This window comes from Mustela lutreola, chromosome 18, assembly GCF_030435805.1.
Source record: "Mustela lutreola isolate mMusLut2 chromosome 18, mMusLut2.pri, whole genome shotgun sequence".
Taxonomy (NCBI): Eukaryota; Metazoa; Chordata; class Mammalia; order Carnivora; family Mustelidae; genus Mustela; species Mustela lutreola.
In genome coordinates, this window is record NC_081307.1 from 2,033,216 (window position 1) to 2,056,064 (window position 22,849).

The 22,849-nt window shown below is 38.6% G+C and overlaps 1 protein-coding gene across 1 annotated transcript in view; it reads left to right on the top strand.

Moving 5' to 3' along the window:
• Positions 1 to 2,379: 2,379 nt before the first annotated feature.
• Positions 2,380 to 22,849, top strand: part of LOC131820345 (arylamine N-acetyltransferase 1) — a 65,581-nt gene continuing 45,111 nt past the window's right edge. The window contains exon 1 of the mRNA XM_059155895.1: positions 2,380 to 2,450. The gene's annotated coding sequence lies outside the window, so the exon portion shown is untranslated. The remainder of the gene's footprint in view (positions 2,451 to 22,849) is intronic.

The following is a 22,849-nucleotide window of genomic DNA, read 5'->3' on the forward strand; positions in this document are numbered from 1 at the left end:
TTCAGAAGTGTATAATCTAATATCTCAGACTTATTTCATGGGTGCTCATGATGAGGGAGCACGAGGCTGGCTGAAGACAAAGCAAAAGCTGGCACCTTGTACCCCCCCCCCATCTGCTTCCCCTCTGTCATTTGTGTAGCATCCCTCAGGCAGCCCTGACTGCCAGGAACAATAAGCAAATAGTTAACTTGCAGGGCTCACAATCCTGCTAGACAGGAGACTCCCTAGGCTTACAAACGTCCTAAATCTCACTAACAAAGAGGATTGATAGCAGAATTGTGACACCCCACCAAAAAGTCTCCCAACTATCTTAATGTTAATGGCTGGTCTAAAGACAACATTGATCCAGCCGCAAGGGCAAGGCCTCCGGCAGGCCTGGGACATCCTGGTACCTTGTAGGCCCTCTTTAGCATATGAAAACTCCACTGACACCTCCCTTCCCCTCACCTTCCCCCAACCGCAGGGTACGTAACCTGCCATCCCTCACAACCCGGGGCAGCCGCAGCTCTTCCTGCCCACAGATCCTGTCCCAGTGCTTGAATAAACCACCATTTTGCACCAAAGATGTCTCAAGAATTCTTTCTTGGTCATCGGCTCTGGACCTCAGCCCACCGAACCTCACCTAGGTTCTAGAACTTCATCACTCAGAGTGTTCTGATAGATATTTAGCTCAATTCAGGGTGTAAAGTTTTGCAGGTGAGGTAAACACAACACCAGATGAGGCATGCACAAGGCAAGATTTATTAAAGGCACTCTCTGGTGAAATTTCAGGGCTCAGAAGAAGGGGAGCCAGGAAAGTCTCACCAGGGGGGTGGGCACCCTCGGGTGAGGTTCCCCAACTCTGGAAAGCAGACTCAGGGAAGTAGCACTGGGAGGGAGTTGGCAGGGGTCTTTTTTTGGGCCAAGGTAGGGCATGGGCTCACATCCATATATGTCCAGGGAGGCTAGGTTGCATTGTCTGCTGGAAGACAGCAGCCCCCAGCGGTCATTTCTATTGTTCCTCCTGCACTCCTGGAGCCCGCTGACCCAACACAGGGGACTGGTTGAAACAGGGTCTCCTTCTTCTCCATCATCTTGCTCCTCCTTTCCCATTAATGTAAATTTAAAACACAAGCAGAAAAGAAACCACATTACATATATCACATTCATACACATATGTGGACACATTTCAGAAACACTATACAGTGCCTTGAGCTGCAGTTGATATGCCAATAGAGTATTACCCCCACCTTAAAATACCACCAGAGACGTGAGTCAAAGCCAATCAGCAAGGGTCGTTTATTGCAGGTTCGAACCTGGACCTCTGTGCCGCTCGTTGCCTATAACGCCGAGAGGTCCGGAGCTGGGTCAGTGCAGGATTTTTATAGACAGATACAAACAAGTTTCGGGTGGGGCTGAGCTGATTGATTGACAGTTTGAACAGGCATACTTGGCGTCAGTGGATTGGGTCAGGGGACCCGCGTGCGAAAGCAGACAAAGCAATCTTACAGAAGCAGAACTGGCCGGTTAGCCCACGCATGCGAAAAAAGCACTATCAGGATATTGAAGGCCTGGTTACTATCAAGTAAAGACAATTGGAGTCTCCTGGTGGAATGTTACATTTCTGCTATCAAGCATCCTTGTTAATGAGATTTAGGTTTAGAAGAAATTTAACTTTATTTACTTTTCCTTCTACCTCCGCCTCCGCCTCCTTCGGTTTTTCATGGAGGGGAGGGTGACATTAGGGCTATTGATAAGGTAACTTCTTTGTTGTAAATCTCAAGGACATTTGCAAACCAAGGGAGACTCCTACCTTGCAGGACTATGATCTCTGCAAGTTAACTATTTATCATTTTATGGCAATCAGGGGTGCCTGAGGAATGCTACACATATGGAGGGGAGCGGGTGAAGGTGGGGGTGCAAGGCGCCAGCTTTTGCTTTATCCTCAGCCAGCCTCCTGCTCCTTCACAGTGAGTAATGAGACTGAAAGATGGGGGATAAAGAAATATAGAAACTGAGGGGCCTCACAGAACTTGATGAAAAAAGGTGTCATAAACTGAGGAGAGTGGTTTAAAATTTTCATCTTCTGCCTCCTCTCGGTTAATAGATCTGTTTTTTCTGGACCCCATCAAAACTCTCACCTCCCACATTACACATAGGACATCTGGTTTTGGGCTCCATAAGAGCAGAAACTCTGTCAAGTACAACCTTACAGACTGTGGCTAAGGTTCATCAGATAATACAGCTCCCCACTCTTTTCCAATAAATGGATTTGAATAAGCGGCACACAAACACAATGTAAGGCCCCAAACTACATTTCCCAGAGATCTCTAGGGGAATTTAACTCAATTCTGGGGGCGGAGCATTTTAGAAAACCAGGAAGGGCTTTCCTGACTACTTCCTGTACTGGTGCTGGAAGTGGTAAGACTGCAGTCAGCCTGGTTCCTTGTTATTAGTCCTAGTGGAGATCGGTAAGTGACTTGTTTATGTTTTGAAATTGGGGTTTAATCCTGTCTTAAATGTGAGTCTAGAGGACTAGACATGATATTCTCCTGAATTTCAGGTCCTATGGTGGTTCAGAAAGTTTGGTTAACACATACTTTGAATCCTTATGCTATACCTACTATATAGCCTATAAAATAACAGACACTTGATTTAAACTGTCTTGGTTATAGGGGTTATAGTCACAGCCACATGACAAACTAGCTGTGAGGACGTGGGCAGGTCACTCTGCATCTCTAAAAGTCAGTTGGTACATCAGTAAAATGGAGATAACGAGAGTTTACTTAGGATTGTTGTGTGGATTAAAGAAGTGTATAAAAACTAATATGTATAGTGACTGCTCAGGGATTTCTCTCTTGGATAATTGAAAGAGTGATGTCCACCTCCTCTGTTTGCAACTTGCTCTGTCCCAAAGAGCTCAGCCCTAGTAAGCAGCAAATTCATATTTCCTGCTCCTCCTGCATTAGCTGGTCACAAATTCTCTAATAATCCCAAATGTCCAGGGAGGCTAGGTTGCATTGTCTGCAATGTTTAAGGGGATTCCTGAAGAAAGGTCCATCTTGTTGGAAAGATTAGAGGGGAGGTTCTCAGGAGCCATAATGACAGGAATAACCTTCACTGTTGGCACTGAGCACAGAGGTACAGAATTCCTTCAGAGAGAGGAACCTGATGAAGCAGACAGCCCCAGGAGGAAGGGGCCCATTGAGCTATCTACTCTGGACATTGCTTCCAGACTTTGGCATGATTTCCACAACATATCTGTTGGCTCTTTTTAAATAAACTTCTCTTTCCCTTCACAAGGCCCTCGTTTTAGTTTCTCAATCACAAAACAGCTGGCCCTCTCACACTCCAAAAGAAATTAACCGTCAACTATAGGCTGTATTCTATACAGAGACTTATTTTGTTTGCCCTTTGTAAGTTTAAAAAGTTCAGATCCAACTTTAAAAATAGGCAGATTTTACCTTCAAGTCTGAATTTCTCCTCCTGAGGAGGGCAAAACAAACAAACCACCACCACAACAACAACAAAAAAAAACCTCTCAGAACTTCCTACTTCCTGGAGCTCATTCCAACTGTATTTGACTGTACCAATTGTTTTTCCTGTATGAGGATTTCCAGTGACAGATCAACGATGGTCTGTGGGAATGGCTTGCCTGGCAATTTCTTGTTTTCCATCTGGAACATTGCTGTGCTGGCCACTTGCCCATGGGACTGGGCTGGGCTGTAGTGTTCTTGTGGTGGTCTTCAGAGCCAAAGCAGAATGGATAGGATGGGAAAAGAAAAGCATATAGAAAGAAAAATCATTCAAGAGCACTCCCTAAAATTCTAGTATTCAACTCAGCAATTCTATTCCTGGGTACATATTCAAAAGAATTGAAAGCAGATACTGAAAAATGTACTTGAGCACAAATACATACAGGAATAATCTGAGGAACAGTGTGGCAAGAGTTGTTGTCTGAGATTATGTAGCTCATATGGGAAAGAGTGAGAATTCTGTCTCTGCACAATATTTTTCAAATTTGATTGTACTTTGAATTTACCTGGAGGCTTTTTATTTAATTTTTTAAATTTTCTCTTTTACTGAGTAAATTGACATACAATTTTATATTAGTTTCAGTGATTCACAGTGATTCAAAATTTATATGTACATTTTGAAATGATCACTATATGTCACCATACAAAATTGTTACATATATTATCTATATTCCCTGTCCTGTACATTGTAACATTCCACTATATAAATTTAAATTTATTTGATCCATTAATCTATTAATGGAAAGTTAGATTGCTTCTATATTTTGGCTATTATAAATAACTCTGCAATTAACTTCAATAAATTTTGAATTAATGTTTTCATTTTCTTCACATAAATACCCAGAAATGGAATTGCTGGATTGCATTGAAATTCTATTATTAATTTTTTTGAAGAATTACTATACTGTACCAAAAGTGCACAAGGGTCTCTATGCTTCACATCTTAATCTATGCTTGCTTTCTTTTTTTAAAAGTAAGCTCTATGCCCAATGTGCAGCTTGAACACATGACCCCAAGATCAAGAGTCACATTTTCTACTGACTGAGACAGCCATGTGCCCCAACACTTGCTATTTCTTCCCCCCCCTTTTTTTATATTAGCTATTCTGACAGGTGTGAGGTGATATCTCATTGTGGTTTTGATTTGTATTTCCCTGATGAATAGTAATGTTAAGCATCTTTTCATGTGTCTGTTGACCATCTGTGTGTCTTTGTAAACATATCTATTCAGAGCCTCTGCCTATTTTTTAATTGTGTTGTTTGTTCATTTGTATTTGATGGTGAGCTTGTGAGTTCTTTCTGTATTATATATATTAACCCCTTAGTAGCTATATCATTTGCAAATATCTTCTCTTATTCAGTAGGTTGACTTAATTTTGTTGATAGCATTCTTTGCTGTTAAAAATTTTTGGCTGGGATGCCTGGGTGGCTCAGTTGGTTAAGCTGCTGCTTTCAGCTCAGGTCATGATCCCAGGGTGCTGAGATTGTCTCCCATAGGGCTCCTTGCTCAGCAGAGAGCCTGCTTCTCTTGCTGCCTCTGCCTGCGACTCTGTTTGTGTGTACTCCCTGTCTCTCTGACTGATGTACTCTCATTTGTTTATTTTTGCTTTTGTTGCCAATGCCTGAAGAAACAGATAAAAAAAATATTGTGCAAACCAATGGCTAAGAACTGATTGTGAATGCTTTCTTATAGTAGTTTTATGGTTTGGGGTCCCACATTTAAGTCCATTTTAAGATGATTTTTATGTATATTATAAGAAAGTGGTCCAGTATCATTCTTTTGCATGTGGCTATTATAAATAATTCTGCAGTAAACATAAACATGTATGTATCTTTTCTTTTTTTTTCTTTGCATATGACATATGCTTTTTATTTTTTCAGCATAACAGTATTCATTATTTTTGCACCACACCCAGTGCTCCACGCAATCCGTGCCCTCTATAATACCCATCACCTGGCACCCCAACCTCCCATCCCCCGCCCATTCAAAACGCTGATTGTTTCAATTAGCGTTTTTGTTTTCTTTGGGTAAATACTGAGTAGTGGAATTACTGGATCCCATCATAATTCTATTTTAAATTTTTTGAGACACCTCAAATCCTCATTGTTTTCCACAGTGGCTATTCTAGCTTACTTTCTGACCAACAGTGCAAGAGGGTTCTTTTTCTCCACATCCTTGGTAACTCTCATTATTTCTTTTATTTTTTATTTTAGCCATTCTAACAGGTGTGAGGTAATATCTCATTGCTGTTTTGATCTACACTTCCCTGATACTAGTGATGTTTAGTGTTTTTCATGTGTCTGTTGGGCATCTTTATGTCTTCTTTGGAAACATGTCTATTTAGGTCCTATGTCTACTTTTTAACTGGATATTTTTTTATTTGTTTTGGATAATGAGCTTGTGAGTTCTTTACATATTTTGTACACTAACCCGTATCAGTTACCGATGTCCAAGAGCTGACTGAATTTCCATAGATTTATGTATATTAATTTTGTATATTACAACCCTACTTAATTCATTTATTAATTCTAATAGGGGTTCATTTGGTGGAGTCTGTAGAGTTTTGTGTATAAATATCATGTTTTCTGCAAATAGTAACATTTTATTCGTTATTTCCACTTAGATTCTTTTTTTCATTTATTTTTCTTCTCTGACACTATTGCTAGAACTTACAATTCTATGTTGAATTAAAGTGGCAACTGTGGGTCTTTCATAGATAGATTTTATGAAGTTCAGGAATGTTCCCTCCATCCCTATACTTTCTATGAAAGACCCACAGCAAATATCATCCTCAATGGGAAAAAGCTTGCAACCTTCTCGTTGAGATCAGGAACACAACAAGGATGCCCACTCTCACCACTCTTGTTCACCATAGTATTAGAAGTCCTAGCAACAGCAATCAGACAACAAAGAGAAATAAAATGTATCCAAATTGGTAATGAAGAAGTCAAACTCTCCCTCTTCGCAAATGACATGATTCTTTATATGGAAAACCCAAAAGACTCCACCCCCAAACTACTAGAACTCATACAACAATTCAGCAATGTGGCAGGATACAAAGTCAATGTACAGAAATCAGTGGCTTTCTTATACACTAACAATGAAAATACAGAAAGGGAAATTAGAGAATCGATTCCATTTACTATAGCACCAAGAACCATAAGATACCTGGGAATAAACCTAACCAAAGACGTAAAGGATCTGTACTCGAGGAACTACAGAACACTCATGAAAGAAATTGAAGAAGACACAAGAAGATGGAAGACCATTCCATGCTCTTGGATCAGAGGAATGAACATTGTTAAAATGTCTATACTGCCTAGAGCAATCTATACTTCTAATACTATTCCAATAAAATTCCACCGGTATTCTTCTATTTGCTGGAGCAAATAATCCAAAAATTTGTATGGAATCAGAAGAGACCCCAAATTGCTAAGGAAATGTTGAAAAACAAAAATAAAATGGGGGGCATCACGTTACCTGATTTCAAGCTTTACTACAAAGCTGTGATCACCAAGACAGCATGGTACTGGCATAAAAACAGACACATAGACCAGTGGAACAGAGTAGAGAGCCCAGATATGAACCCTCAACTCTATGGTCAAATAATCTTCGACAAAACAGGAAAAAATATACAGCGGAAAAAAGACAGTCTCTTCAATAAATGGTGCTGGGAAAACTGGGCAGCTATATGTAGAAGAATGAAACTCAACAATTTTCTTACACCGTACACAAAGATAAACTCAAAATGGATAAAAGACCTCAATGTGAGACAGAAATCCGTCAGAATCCTAGAGGAGAACATAGGCAGTAATCTCTTCGATATCAGCCACAGCAACTTCTTTCAAGATATATCTCCAAAGGCAAAGGAAACAAAAGTGAAAATGAACTTTTGGGACTTCATCAAAATCAAAAGCTTCTGCACAGCAAAGGAAACAGTCAAGAAAACAAAAAGGCAACCCACAGAATTGGAGAAGATATTTGCAAATGACAGTACAGACAAAAGGTTGATATCCAGGATCTATAATGAACTCAAACTCAACACACACAAAACTGACAATCATATCAAAAAATGGGCAGAAGATATGGACAGACACTTCTCCAATGAAGACAAACAAATGGCTATCAGGCATATGAAGAAATGTTCATCATCACTAGCCATCAGGGAGATTCAAATTAAAACCACATTGAGATATCACCTTACACCAGTCAGAATGGCCAAAATTAGCAAGACCGGAAACAACATTTGTTGGAGACGATGTGGAGAAAGGGGAACCCTCTTACACTGTTGGTGGGAATGCAAGTTGGTGCAGCCTCTTTGGAGAACAGTGTGGAGATTCCTCAAGAAATTAAAAATAGAACTTCCCTGTGACCCTGCAATTGCACTACTGGGTATTTACCCTGAAGATACAGATGTAGTGAAAATAAGGGCCATCTGTACCCCAGATGGCGACCAATGGCCACGGTCGCCAAACTGTGGAAAGAACCAAGATGCCCTTCAATGGACAAATGGATAAGAAAGATGTGGTCCAATACACTATGGAGTATTGTGCCTCCATCAGATAGGACGAATACCTAACTTTTGTAGCAACATGGATGGGACTGGAAGAGATTATGCTGAGTGAAATAAGTCAAGCAAAGTCAATTATCATATGGTTTCACTTATTTGTGGAGCATAACAAATAGCACGGAGGACATGGGGAGATAGAGAGGAGAAAGGAGTTGGGGAAATTGGAAGGGGAGGTGAACCATGAGAGACTATGGACTCTGAAAAACAATCTGAGGGTTTTGAAGGGGCGGGGGTGGGAGGTTGGGGTACCAGGTGGTGGGTATTATAGAGGGCACGGATTCCATGGAGCACTGGGTGTGGTGCAAAAATAATGAGTACTGTTATGCTGAAAATAAAAAATAAATTTTAAAAAAATGCTAAAAAAAATAAATAAAGTGGCAACTATGGGCATCCTTGTCTTACTCCTGATCTTAGAGGAAAAGCTTTCATCTTTTCCCCATGGAGTATGATGTTAGCTGTTGCTTGGTCATACATGTTCTATATTATGTTGAGATACGTTCCTTCTATACTCAGGTTGTTGAGAGTTTTTGTCATAAATGACAGTTGAATTTTATCAAATGCTTTTTTCTGTATCTATTAAGATGAAAATGTGGTTTTTATCCTTTTTGTTAATATGTTGCATTACTATGACTCATTTGTGAATGTTGAACAATCCTTTCATCTCTGGAATAAATCCCAGTCGATCATGGTTATGATCCTTTGAATGTATAATTGAGTTTGTTTTGCTGATAGTTTTTGAGGATTTTTGCATTTTCATTCATCAGGAATACTGGCCTATAGTTTTCTGGTTTTTGTGGTGTCTTTCCCTGGTCTTGGGATCAGGGTAATATTGGTGTCCTTTAATGATTTTGGAAGCATTCCTCTTCATTCTTTTGGAATATTTCCACCAGGATAGGTATTAACCTTTCTTTATTTTCTTATATATATTTTTGTAAGCATTGTCTATTATTGTGGGGAACAGAATCAATAAAAAAAGATATTATAAATTTCCCTTGACTAAAATAAAACAGACAAAAAAATTAATCATAATTTAGGATTAGAAGATCTCATTGTATTTCATAAAAAGAAAGAAAATCAGTAAAAATTAAGCTTTTTTAGATAAAACCAATTAAAGATTAATAACATTGTTTTCAAGAGAAATATTTTTGTGAATGTTTTTACTCATAGGAAATTTAGGGTCTCACCTTCAATACTACATCAAAACAAATTTCTTTTTTGACATTAATTTTTTTTATTAAGTTCAATTAGCCAACATATAACACATCATTAGTTTTTGATGTAATGTTCAGTGCTTCATCAGTTCTGCATAACACTCAGTGCTCACTCTATCACATGCCTTTTTTAATACCCATCACCCTGTTATCCCATCTACCCCCATCCCGCTGAAACCCTCTTCTTTAAATATTTGGTAGCATTTATCTTTGAAGCCATCTGGTCCTGAACTCCTGTTTATTTGGAGTTTTTTTTAATTATTCAATTTTATTGATAGTAATATGTCTACTCAGATTTTCCATTTCAGCTGACTCAGTCCTGGAAGAGAGTGTGTTTCTAGGAATTCATCCATTTCTTCTAGCTTGTCCCACTGGTTGGCAGGCAATTGCTCAAAGTAGTCTCTTATTACCCTTTTTTTATTTATCCATTGTAACTTCTCTCCCATTTCTGATTTTACTTATTTGGGCTCGTGCTCTCTCTCTCTTTTTTTTTTTTTTATTAAATCTGGATAAATGTTTGTAATTTTATCTTTTCAGTAAAACAACTCCTACTTTCACTGATTTTTAAAGGAATTTTTTAGTCTCTATTTTATTTATTTTCTTGCTAATTTTTATTTCCTTCCTTATACTAACTTTGGACTTTGTCCTTTTTCTAGTTCCTTCAGTTGTAAGGTTGATTGTTTATTTGAGGTTTTTTTTTTTTTTTTTAATCTCGGGATAGGCCTATATTGCAGTAAACTTCCCTAATAGAACTGTTTTTGTTGCATCTCAGAGGTTTTGCAATATTTTGTTTCCATTTTCATTTGTCTTGAGTTTTAATATGATTTCTTCTTTCTTTCTTTCTTTCTTTCTTTTTTTTTTTTGTGGACCCATATTGTTTAACCTCACGTTTGCATTTTTTTTTTCAAGGTTTCTTCTTGTAATTGATTTCAAGTTTCAAACTCTTGTGGTCAGGAAAGATAGTTGATATGACTTCAGTCTTCTTAAACTTACTGAGAGTTATTTGCAGCCTAAAATGCAATCTGTCCTTGTAAATGTTCTTTGTGCACTTGAAAAATATGTATTCTGCTGTTTTTGATGGAATATTCTATCTGTATCTAAGTGCTCCAGCTAATATGTCATTTAAGGCCGAAGTTTCCTTATTGATTTTCTCTCTAGATGGTTGATTCATTGATGTTAGTGAAATGTTTAAAATCTCCTGTTATTATTGCATGACTGTCAGTTCCTCACTTTATGTCTGTCAGTATTGTTTTATGTTGTTAGATGCTTCTAAGTCCAGTGTGTAGATACTCATTTTATAGCCTCTTGTTGTATCGATCCCTTTATCATTATGTAATGCACTTTTTTGGTCTCATTACACTCGTTTTAAGATCTACTTTTTCTGATACAATTATTGGTAGCCCAATTTCCTTTTTATTTCCCTTTACATGTAATATCTTTTTATGTCCCATTACTTTTAGACTTTTTTGTTCTTTTTAAAGATTTATTTATTCATTTTAGAGAGAGGAAAAGAAAGCAGGGGGGAGGGACAAGGTGTGGGGAGAGTCTTAAGCTGATTCTCTGGGGAGCCAGAGCCTAATGTGGGGCTAGATCTCACTGCCTTGAGAACGTGACATGAACTGAAACCAAAAGTTGGGTGCTTAACTGACTGTGCCCACCAAGGTGCCCCATAATTTTGTGTGTTTTTTCTAAGAATTTATTCTTTTTTTTTTAATCATATTCAGTTAGCCAACATTAGCATCATTAGTTTTTTTTTTTAAGATTTTATTTATTTATTTGACAGAGAGATCACAAGTAGGCAGAGAGGCAGACAGAGAGAGGGAGAAGCGGCCTTCCCTGCTGAGCAGAGAGCCTGATGTGGGGCTCGATCCCAGGACCCTGGGATCATGACCTGAGCTGAAGGCAGAGTCTTTAACCCACTGAGCCACCCAGGCACCCCAGCATCATTAGTTTTTGATGTAGTGTTCACTGGTTTATTAGTTCCATATAACACCCAGTGCTCATCACAACACATGCCCTCCTTAATACCCATAACCTGGTTACCCAATCCTCCCATGCCCTTCCCCTCTGAAACCCTCAGTTTGTTTCCTGGAGTCCATAGTCTCTCACAGTTTGTCTCCCTCTCTGAATCACCCAGCCACCTTCTGTTTTCCCTCCCTACCCCTATGGTCAAGTGAAACCATATGATAATTGTCTTTCTCTGATTGACTTATTTCACTTGGCAGAATCCCCTCCAGTTACATCCATGTCGATGGAAATGGTGGGTACTTATCCTTTCTGGTGACTGAGAAATATTCCACTGTATATATGTAACACATCTTCTTTATCCATCCATCTGTTGAAGGGCATCTTGGCTCCTTCCACAGTTTGGCTATGGTGGAATTACTGCTGGTGGAATTACTTCCACAGTTTGGCTATGGTGGAATAATGCATATTGGGGCGTATCTGCCCCTTCTTTTTACTACATCTGTATCGGGGATAAATACCCAGTAGTGCAATTGCTAGGTCATAGGGAACTCTATTTTTAATTTTTTTGAGGAATCTCCATACTGTTTTCCACAGTGGCTGTATCAGCTTGGATTCCCACCTACAATGTAAGGAGGGTGTCCCTTTCTCCTCATCCTGGCCAACATTTGTTGATTCCTGCCTTATTGATTTTAGCCATTCTACCTGGCATAAGGTGATATTTCATTGTGGTTTTGATTTGTATTTCCCTGATGGCTAATGATGATGATCATTTTTTCATGTGTCTGTTAGTCATTTGTATGTCTTCTTTGGAGAAGTGTCTGTTCACATCTTCTGCCCATTTCTTAACTGGATTATTTGTTTTTTGGGGTGTTGAATATGAAAAGTTCTTTATAGATCTTGGATACCAACCCTTATCTGTAATGTTATTTGCAAATGTCTTCTCCCATTCCGTGGGTTGCCTCTTAGTTTTGTTCACTGCTTCCTTTGCTGTGCAGAAGCTTTTTAGCTTGTTGAAATCCCAAAAGTTCCTTTTTGCTTTTGCTTCCCTTGTCTTGAAAGAAGTTGCTGTGGCTGATATTGAAGAGGTTACTGTCTATGTTCTCCTCTAGGATTATGATGGAGTCCTGTCTCACTTTGAGGTCTTTAATCCATTTTGAGTTTATCTTTGTGTATGGTATAAGAGAGTAGTCTAGTTCTATTCTTCTGCATGTGGCCATCCAATTTTCCTATCACCATTTATGGAAGAGATTGTTTTTTCCATTGGATGTTCTTTTCTGCTTTGTTGACAGTTAGTTGACCAGACAGTTGAGGATCCATTTCTAGGTTCTCTACTCTGTTCCATTGGTCTATGTGTCTGTTTTCATGCCAGTACCATGCTGTCTTGGTGATCATAGCTTTGTAATAAAGCTTGAAATCAAGCAACGTGATTCCCCCAGCTTTGTTTTTCTTTTTCAACATTCCCCTGGCAATTAGGGTTCTTTCTGGTTCCATACACATTTTAGGATTGTTTCAGCTCATTGAAAAATATCAGTGGTATTTTAATAGGAATGGCATTGAAAGTGTAAATTGTCCTGGAGAGCATCGACATTTTAACAATGTTTATTCTTCTGATCCATGAGCATGGAATGTTTTTCCATCTTTTTGTGTCTTCCTCAATATCTTTCATAAGGGTTCTGTAGTTTCTAGATCCTTTAGCTGTTTTGTTAGGTTTATTCCTAGGGAATCTTATGGTTTCGGTGCTGTTGTAGATGTAATTGATCCTTAATTTCTCTTTCTACAGCTTAATTCTTGCTATATTAAAAAAAGCAATTGATTTCTGTGCATTGGTTCTGTATCCTGTCACATTACTGAATTGCTGAGTTCTAGTAGTTTGGGGGTGGAGTCCTTTGGGTTTTCCACATAAAGTGTCATTTCATCTGAAGAGAGAGAGTTTGATTTCTTCTTTGCCAATTTGAATACATTTTATTTCCTTTTGTTGTCTGATATCTGTTTCTAGGACTTCCAATACTATGTTGAACAATAGTGCTGAGAGTGGGCCTCCCTGTCATGGTCTTGACCTTAAGGAAAAAGCTTTCAGCTTTTCTGCATTGAGAATGATATTCACTGTGGGCTTTTCATAGATAGCTTTTATGATATTAAATAATGTTCCCTCTATCTCTATACTCTGAAGATGTTTACTCAGGAAGGGATGTGGTATTTTGTCAAATCTTTTCTCTGGATCAATTGAGAGGATCATATGGTTCTTGTCTTTTATTAATGTGATCTTTCACGTTGATTGATTTGTGAATGTTGAACCATGCTTGCTTGCCAAGAATAAATCCCACCTAGTCATGTTGGATAACCCTTTTAATGTACTATTGGATTCTATTGGCTAGGGTCTTGGTGAGTGTTTTGGCACCTGTTTTCATCAGGGTTATTTTTCTGCAATTCTCCTTTTTGATGGGTCTTTGTTTTGAGATCAGGGTAATGCTGGCCTCATAGATATTGGAAGTTTTCCTCCTGTTTCTATTTTTTGAAGCAGCTTCAGTAGAATAGGTATTATTTCTTCTTTAAATGTTTGGTAGAATTCTACTGGGAAGCCATCTGGCCCCAGACTCGTTTTTTGAAGGCTTTTAATTACTGCTTCAATTTCATTACTGGTTATTGTTCTATATAGATTGTGTGTTTCTTCCTGTTTCAATCTTCATAGTTTCCAAGAAGGTATCCATTTCTTCCAGGCTGCTTAATTTGTTGACATATAGTTGCTGGCAATAATTTCTAAGAATTGTTTCTATGTTCTTGGTGTTAGTTGAGATCTCAACCCTTTCATTCATGATTTTATTAATTTGGGGTTTAGTTTTCTTTTCTTTTGGGTAAGTCTGGCCAGAGGTTTATTATCTTATAAATTCTTTCAAAGAACCAGCTTCTAGTTTCTTTGAGCTGTTCTACTATTTTTCTGCTCTAATCTTTGTTATTTCTCCCCTCCTGCTTCGTTAAGGCTTTATTTGCTGTTCTTCCTCTAGGTCCTTTTTTTAAAAAATTTTTTTAAGATTTTATTTATTTATTTGACAAACAGAGATCACAAGTAGGCAGAAAGGAAGGCAGAGAGAGAGAGGAGGAAGCAGGCTCCCCGCTGAGCACAGAGCCTGACGTGAGGCTTGATCCCAGGACCTGAGATCATGACCCGAGCAGAAGGCAGAGGCCTTAACCCACCGAGCCACCCAGGCGCCCCTGCTGTTCTTCCTCTAGGTCCTTTAAGTATAAGGTTAGGTTGTGCATTTCGGATTTTTCTAGTTCTAGCCTCTAGAGAGGCTTGGATGGCTAAATATTTCCCCCTTAGGACTGCCTTTGCAATATCCTTGGGTTTTGGACTGATGTGTTTTCGTTTTCATTGGTTTCCATTAGTTAAGTTCTTCTTTGATTTTCTGGTTGACCCAATCATTCTTTAGAAGGATGGTTTTTCATTTCCAATGTTTGAATTCCTTCCATTTTGTTATTCTTGTGACTGAGTTCCAGTTTATAACAATTTTGTCTGATAACATCCAGGGAATAGTCTCAATCTTTTGATATCAGTTGACACCTGATTTGTGACCCCTTATGTGATCTATTCTGGAGAAAGTACTTTATGCACTTGAGAAGAATGATTGTTCTGTTGTTTTAGGGTAGAATATTTTGTACATATTTGTGACATCCATCTGGTCCAACGTATCATCAAAGCTCTTATTACTTTATTGATCTGCTTAGATGATCTGTCCATTTTTGTGAGTGAAGTGTTGAGGTCTTCTACTCTTAATATATTATTATTATGATCCTTTATTTTGGTTAACAGCTGGCTTATGTAGTTGGCTGTTCCCATGTTGGGGGTACAGATATTTAAAATTGTTAGATTTACTTGTGAGATAGGCCCTATAAATATGATCTCTCTTACTGCAGTCGTTGGTTTAAAATCTAATTTGTCTGATATGAGAATTGCTACCCCAGCTTTCTTTTGAGGTCTGTTGGCATTAAAAATTGTACACCATCCCTTCACTTTCAGTTTGATGTACTTTTAGGTTCAAAATGAGTCCCTAATAGACAGCATATGGGTGGATCCTGTCTTTTTATCCAATCTGCAACCTTGTGCCATTTCATGGGAGCTCTTAGGCCATTCATATTGACGGTAACTATTAAAGATATGAATTTAGTGCCATCATATTGCCTGTAAGGTCCCTGTTTCCATAGGTGATCTCTGTAAATTTCTGGTTTATATCACTGTTGGAATCTTTCTTCTTTTATAGAATCCCTCTTAATATTTCTTGCAGGGTTGGCTTGGTGGTCATATATTCTTTCAGTTTCTGCCAGTCCTGGAAGCTCTTTGTCTCTCTGTCCATTCTGAAAGATAGCCTTGCTGAATAAAGTATTCTTGACTGCATGTTCTTCTCGTTTAGTACCCTGAAAATGTCTTGCCAGCCCTTTCTGGTTTGCTGTGTCTCTACGGACAGGTCTGAGGTTTCTCTGATGTTTCTCCTAGTGTATGTGAGAAACCTCTTTCCCATAGCTGCTCTCAGGACAGTTTCCTTGGTTCCAAGATTTGCAAGTTTTATTATTATATGCTGGGATGTTGGTCTATTTTTATTGATCTTGGGAGGAGTCCTCTCTGCCTCATAGACAGGAATGCTGTTTCCTTTCCCAGATTAGGAAAGTTCTCAACTATGATTTGCTCAAATATACCCTCTAGTCCTCTCTCTCTCTCTCTCTCGTCACCCCCTTGAGATCCCAGTAATTCTGACATTGGAGTGTTTCATTGCATCATTGATCTCTCTAAGTCTGATCTCAAGGGCTTATAGCTGTTTATCCCTATCATCCTCAGCTTTCTTCTTTTCTATCAGCTTATCTTCTAAGTAAATTCATTCTTCTGCCTCATTTACCCTTGCTGTTAGCATATCCAGTTTAGACTGTATCTCATTCATAGCATTTTTAAGTTTGGCATGATTAGATCTCACTTATGCCCTTAGAGATTCTATATTGTCACTAATAGTTTTCTCAAGCCTAGCTGTTGATGTCATATTGCTACCCTGAAATCTATCTCTGACATCTTTCTTATATCCATATCATTAAGTCTGTGGCAGAGGCCACTGTCTCTGGTTCTTTTCTTTGTTGATAGTTCCTCCTAGTCATTCTTTTGAGGGATGTTTGAAGGAATTGTACAGCATCCAAAATATCAACCATGACCCAAGCAAGATGCAGCCTAGGAAAATTCGGAGTGGTCAGAAGCCATCTCTGAAGAAACAAAGCCAAATGAAACAAAAGAATATAATTTATAAAATGTAAAACAATTTGAAAAAATTAAAATTTAAAAAAAGGGAGTGAGAGGAAGAGGAGCTATAATTTCTCAGTGTGGATAATGTGGGGTGGTTCAGTTGTTTTAGGTGTAATTTATTCTGTTTGTTAGAGGACACTATTTCCCAAAGTTCCAGGGAAATGAAAACTTGTATATATATAAAGGTAATGTTGATTAGGAAAAAAAGGACTACATTGAAGCATATACCTATTAAAAATATAGGTGTAAAGTTATAAAAGTTAAAAAGTTACAAGTATAAGTTAAAAAGTTACTATGAAATATACATTAATATATTAAACTTCTAGTTGAAATGAGAGAAAGGTAAAAAGAAAAAACAGAGAAGAACCATAAGACAAAGAATAAAAAGAAAATGACAGTTGTAGCTGAAAAATAAACAAGCTGTGAGACCATGCAAGCTCAATATACTATTTTCTCCTGGTGTTGGGATTTTACAGTTTTATGGGGACCATAGGGTTGTCTTCCTTTTGTTCTTCCAAATTGTTTTCTGGAGGAGGGTCCTGCCACACTGTGGTACTGTGGTACTGTGACAATGCCCAAGCAGAGTTACCCTGCCCCCTGTGGGGGAGGGGATGGTCTCCATGGAAACCAGTTTTTTTAAGCCTTTGTTCTCTGATGGGTTTTTGTGCCTCTTTTGAGGATTAGAGCAAAAAATGGCTGGAACAAAATCTCTGTCCCAGAAAAGAGAAATCTCAGTCTGTTCCCTTCAATAAACCCTCCAGGACACAGTCTCCTTTTCTGTAAAGGAGAAAACCACCATCTCCCAAAATGTGCACCCACAAGCCACAGAAACTCTCTCAGAGGTCATCCCAGACCCAGGTATGTCCCTGCCCTTTGTGCTTCTAAAACCACAAGAAGCCACAGATCCTGGATCCTGTCTGAGCAATGCTCTAAAGTTTTTCCCAGCTGCTACTGTTCTGTGAATTTTTGCCTGGTTCCCAGTGCAGGACGCTTTTGCTTTCCAGTGTTATATCACATTCCAGGAGCCAGCTTATGGAGGCTCACTCCTCCTTGTTTATCTTCAGATATCTCCCTGCAGATTCACAACTCTGCCCTTTCTACCTCATGACAGCTGGTGTTTTTCTACTTGTAAAGATCCAGATGTATATTCTTACAACTCAGGCTGATTTCATGGGTGTTCAGAATGGTTTGATTTATCCAGCTAAATTGAGGGGAACAATTGAAATGGGGTCCCCTACTCCTCCACCATCTTCTTTTAAGTATGTTTTCACGTTTTTATAGCAAAGAGAGTCTCTTCTATGAAGTATGTATATGTGTCTTGTTATTTTTATTCATATAGCCATTCCGAGTATTTTGAATGAACATTTTCTTCACTTACATTTAAAATAGTTATTGATAAGTGTGTACTTATTGCCATTTTATTGATTGTTTTCTGGTTGTTTTTATAGTACTTTGTTCTTTTTTTCTTCTCTTGGTCTCTTCTCTTCTAGTTGCTGGCTTTCCCCAGTACCATGTTTGCCTTTATTTCTCTATTGTGTATCTTATTTATTTATTTATTTATTTATTATTTCAGCGTAACAGTATTCATTGTTTTTGCACCACAGTCAGTGCTCCATGCAATCCGTGCCCTCTCCAATACCCACCACCTGGTTCCCCCAACCTTCCATTCCCTGCCCCTTCAAAACCCTCAGATTGTTTTTCAGAGTCCATAGTCTCTCATGGTTCACCTCCCCTTCCAGTTTCCCTCAGCTCCCTTCTCTTCTCCATCTCCCCTTGTCCTCCATGTTATTTGTTATGCTCCACAAATAAGTGAAACCATGTGATAATTGACTCTCTCTGCTTGACTTATTTCACTCAGTATAATCTCTTTGAGTCCCGTCCATGTTGCTACAAAAGTTGGGTATTCATCATTTCTAATGGACGCATAATACTCCATAGTGTATATGGACCACATCTTCCTTATCCATTCGTCCATTGAAGGGCATCTTGGTTCTTTCCACAGTTTGGCGACCGTAGCCATTGCTGCTGTAAACATTGGGGTACAGATGGCCCTTCTTTTCACTACATCTGTATCTTCAGGGTAAATACCCAGTAGTACAATTGCAGAGTCATAGGGAAGCTCTTTTTTTAATATCTTGAGGAATCGCCACACTGTTCTCCAATGTGGCTACACCAACTTACATTCCCACCAACAGTGTAAGAGGATTCCCCTTTCTCCACAACCTCTACAACACATGTTGTTTCCTGTCTTGCTAATTTTGGCCATTCTAACTGGTGTGAGGTGGTATCTCGATGCGGTTTTATTTTTTTTGTTGTTTTTTTTGTTTTTTGTTTTTTGTTTTTTACCCTGGACAAGGATTCATTTTTTTTTTTATTAATTTTTTATTTTTTATAAACATATATTTTTATCCCCAGGGGTACAGGTCTGTGAATCACCAGGTTTACACACTTCACAGCACTCACCAAATCACATACCCTCCCCAATGTCCATAATCCCACCCCCTTCTCCCAAACCCCCTCCCCCCGGCAACCCTCAGTTTGTTTTGTGAGATTAAGAGTCACTTATGGTTTGTCTCCCTCCCAATCCCATCTTGTTTCATTTATTCTTCTACCCACTTAAGCCTCCATGTTGCATCACCACTTCCTCATATCAGGGAGATCATATGATAGTTGTCTTTCTCTGCTTGACTTATTTCGCTAAGCATGATACGCTCTAGTTCCATCCATGTTGTTGCAAATGGCAAGATTTCATTTCTTTTGATGGCTGCATAGTATTCCATTGTGTATATATACCACATCTTCTTTATCCATATATCTGTTGATGGACATCTAGGTTCTTTCCATAGTTTGGCTATTGTGGACATTGCTGCTATAAACATTCGGGTGCATGTGTCCCTTTGGATCACTACATTTGTATCTTTAGGGTAAATACCCAATAGTGCAATTGCTGGGTCATAGGGCAGTTCTATTTTCAACATTTTGAGGAACCTCCATGCTGTTTTCCAGAGTGGCTGCACCAGCTTGCATTCCCACCAACAGTGTAGGAGGGTTCCCCTTTCTCCGCATCCTCGCCAGCATCTGTCATTTCCTGACTTGTTGATTTTAGCCATTCTGACTGGTGTGAGGTGATATCTCATTGTGGTTTTGATTTGTATTTCCCTGATGCCGAGTGATATGGAGCACTTTTTCATGTGTCTGTTGGCCATCTGGATGTCTTCTTTGCAGAAATGTCTGTTCATGTCTTCTGCCCATTTCTTGATTGGATTATTTGTTCTTTGGGTGTTGAGTTTGCTAAGTTCTTTATAGATTCTGGACACTAGTCCTTTATCTGATATGTGGTTTGCAAATATCTTCTCCCATTCTGTCAGTTGTCTTTTGATTTTGTTAACTGTTTCCTTTGCTGTGCAAAAGCTTTTGATCTTGATGAAATCCCAGTAGTTCATTTTTTCCCTTGCTTCCCTTGCCTTTTGCGTTGTTCCTAGGAAGATGTTGCTGCGGCAGAGGTCGAAGAGGTTGCTGCCCGTGTTCTCCTCAAGGATTTTGATGGATTCCTTTCGTACATTGAGGTCCTTCATCCATTTTGAGTCTATTTTTGTGTGTGGTGTAAGGAAATGGTCCAATTTCATTTTTCTGCATGTGGCTGTCCAATTTTCCCAGCACCATTTATTGAAAAGGCTGTCTTTTTTCCATTGGACATTCTTTCCTGCTTTGTCGAAGATTAGTTGACCATAGATTTGAGGGTCTATTTCTGGGCTCTCTATTCTGTTCCATTGATCTATGTGTCTGTTTTTGTGCCAGTACCATGCTGTCTTGATGATGACAGCTTTGTAATAGAGCTTGAAGTCCGGAATTGTGATGCCACCAACGTTGGCTTTCTTTTTCAATATCCCTTTGGCTATTCGAGGTCTTTTCTGGTTCCATATAAATTTTAGAATTATTTGTTCCATTTCTTTGAAAAAGATGGATGGTACTTTGATAGGAATTGCATTAAATGTGTAGATTGCTTTAGGTAGCATAGACATTTTCACAATATTTATTCTTCCAATCCAGGAGCATGGAACATTTTTCCATTTCTTTGTGTCTTCCTCAATTTCTTTCATGAGTACTTTATAGTTTTCTGAGTATAGATTCTGTGTCTCTTTGGTTAGGTTTATTCCTAGGTATCTTATGGTTTTGGATGCAATTGTAAATGGGATTGACTCCTTAATATCTCTTTCTTCTGTCTTGCTGTTGGTGTAGAGAAATGCAACTGATTTCTGTGCATTGATTTTATATCCTGACACTTTACTGAATTCCTGTATAAGTTCTAGCAGTTTTGGAGTGCAGTCTTTTGGGTTTTCCACATATAGTATCATATCATCTGCGAAGAGTGATAATTTGACTTCTTCTTTGCCGATTTGGATGCCTTTAATTTCCTTTTGTTGTCTGATTGCTGAGGCTAGGACCTCTAGTACGATGTTGAATAGCAGTGGTGATAATGGACATCCCTGCCGTGTTCCTGACCTTAGCGGAAAAGCTTTCAGTTTTTCTCCATTGAGAATGATATTTGCGGTGGGTTTTTCATAGATGGCTTTGATGATATTGAGGTATGTGCCCTCTATCCCTACACTTTGAAGAGTTTTGATCAGGAAGGGATGTTGTACTTTGTCAAATGCTTTTTCAGCATCTATTGAGAGTATCATATGGTTCTTGTTCTTACTTTTATTGATGTGTTGTATCACATTGACTGATTTGCGGATGTTGAACCAACCTTGCAGCCCTGGAATAAATCCCACTTGGTCGTGGTGAATAATCTTTTTAATGTACTGTTGAATCCTATTGGCTAGTATTTTGTTGAGTATTTTCGCATCTGTGTTCATCAGGGATATCGGTCTATAGCTCTCTTTTTTGGTGGGATCCTTGTCTGGTTTTGGGATCAAGGTGATGCTGGCCTCATAAAATGAGTTTGGAAGTTTTCCTTCCATTTCTATTTTTTGGAACAGTTTCAGGAGAATAGGAATTAGTTCTTCTTTAAATGTTTGGTAGAATTCCCCCGGGAATCCGTCTGGCCCTGGGCTTTTGTTTGTTTGGAGATTTTTAATGACTGTTTCAATCTCCTTACTGGTTATGGGTCTGTTCAGGCTTTCTATTTCTTCCTGGTTCAGTTGTGGTAGTTTATATGTTTCTAGGAATGCATCCATTTCTTCCAGATTGTCAAATTTATTGCTGTAGAGTTGCTCATAGTATGTTCTTATAATAGTTTGTATTTCTTTGGTGTTAGTTGTGATCTCTCCTCTTTCATTCATGATTTTATTTATTTGGGTCCTTTCTCTTTTCTTTTTGATAAGTCGGGCCAGGGGTTTATCAATTTTATTAATTCTTTCAAAGAACCAGCTCCTAGTTTCGTTGATTTGTTCTATTGTTTTTTTGGTTTCTATTTCATTGATTTCTGCTCTGATCTTTATGATTTCTCTTCTCCTGCTGGGCTTAGGGTTTCTTTCTTGTTCTTTCTCCAGCTCCTTTAGGTGTAGGGTTAGGTTGTGTACCTGAGACCTTTCTTGTTTCTTGAGAAAGGCTTGTACCGCTATATATTTTCCTCTCAGGACTGCCTTTGTTGTGTCCCACAGATTTTGAACCGTTGTGTTTTCATTATCATTTGTTTCCATGATTTTTTTCAATTCTTCTTTAATTTCCCGGTTGACCCATTCATTCTTTAGAAGGATACTGTTTAGTCTCCATGTATTTGGGTTCTTTCCAAACTTCCTTTTGTGGTTGAGTTCTAGCTTTAGAGCATTGTGGTCTGAAAATATGCAGGGAATGATCCCAATCTTTTGATACCGGTTGAGTCCTGATTTAGGACCGAGGATGTGATCTATTCTGGAGAATGTTCCATGTGCACTAGAGAAGAATGTGTATTCTGTTGCTTTGGGATGAAATATTCTGAATATATCTGTGATGTCCATCTGGTCCAGTGTGTCATTTAAGGCCTTTATATCCTTGCTGATCCTTTGCTTGGATGACCTGTCCATTTCAGTGAGGGGAGTGTTAAAGTCCCCTACTATCATTGTATTATTGTTGATGTGTTTCTTTGATTTTGTTATTAATTGGTTTATATAGTTGGCTGCTCCCACATTGGGGGCATAGATATTTAAAATTGTTAAATCTTCTTGTTGGACAGACCCTTTGAGTATGATATAGTGTCCTTCCTCATCTCTTATTATAGTTTTTGGCTTAAAATCTAATTGATCTGATATAAGGATTGCCACTCCTGCTTTCTTCTGATGTCCATTAGCATGGTAAATTCTTTTCCACCCCCTCACTTTAAATC